The sequence below is a fragment of the Rhyacophila brunnea genome, unplaced genomic scaffold (genome assembly GCF_057557595.1).
Source record: "Rhyacophila brunnea isolate RB1 unplaced genomic scaffold, BYU_Rbru_1.0 scaffold_164, whole genome shotgun sequence".
NCBI lineage: Eukaryota > Metazoa > Arthropoda > Insecta > Trichoptera > Rhyacophilidae > Rhyacophila > Rhyacophila brunnea.
Window position 1 is genome coordinate 165650 of NW_028232821.1, and position 1369 is coordinate 167018.

The window sequence follows — 1369 nt, forward strand, 5'->3', positions numbered from 1 at the left end:
TTAAATGTAATACTATTTCCGCGTTTTTTTTAAGTTAAAAAATCTTTTTTCATGTATAAAGTGTAATTATTTTTCTGTATTATTTAAATTATAATTACATGAGCTATACAATTTTTTTAACGTATTTTATCTTGAAAATTTTACGTAACCATCTATAAGTAATTTAAATATGATACCTTGGTAATCGAACGTTGCTATCACAAGAGAGATTGGGTAATAAACGAAATTAACGCATAAAAATGGATTTTATATAAATGAACAATAACATTTGTGAATTTTTATTTGTATATTTTTTTTGACCTCGATACTTATATTAAAAATATTTACTATATTTTTATCATCCGAGAACCTAATAATTTGAAACCCGACATATAAGAAAGAAATTTTAATAGAAAAACGTGAAATATATATATCTATAATTTTATATATTTATTCGCGGTTTTCAATAAAAATATTTGATGTATGCATATTGAATATCATGACGGAATTTGGCCTGTAATTTTACCTATTTATTATCTAAAAAACAGAAATAGTTGATAAATATCCGGATTTACATTCTTAAATAATAAAAAATAATTATAATTACAATATAATCTATGTTGTATAACAATAGAACGTTATGAAAGAAACATAATTAATGAGTTGATTGATTTCAAGATCGGCTAAAATTTCAAATTCGAAGACTTACACAGTGCATAAATTTAGCGAAAACTAGTATTTAGTAACTATAGATAGTTCTTAAAATAAATGCACCTAAAAATTACGTAAATATTATAATTTTTAAATATAATGATTAAAAAAATATATTGATGTCACGTATACTTTTCCTCGGGTCAATATTAAGTTCATAGCGTTAATTTGACAAAATATGTATTTTAGCAATAATTGAAAAGTTAATTTTAGTTTCTAACTTACAATAAGTTTCAAATATAGATATTCGCTGTTTAAAGGATTTTTAATAATAATATCTATTGATATCATGAAAAAGCGATATATTTAAACTTATTTTTATATGCAAATATGTGAATATATTCATTTAAAGCGCAAATGGTTAACTGTTGCAAGCATAATATGATTTTGTGATTTATTGTTTATCCAAAATTATTTTAAGTTACTTATTATTAGATAAAAATCAGTGTTGGTATTAAAAAAATATATAAAAGTTTTTAGCTTTAATTCTAATTCACTTTCTTGTGAAAAAGATAAATTAAAAAGATGTTACTAAATTGACTGTTTTATTCCAATACTATGAAAGTTAGAAAAATTTTATATCAGCAAATGCAAATATATCTCATACTAATGTTTATATTCCTATAAGTATATTTTGAAGCATAGGAAGTCTGTCAAAACACAATGGCTCTATTATTTT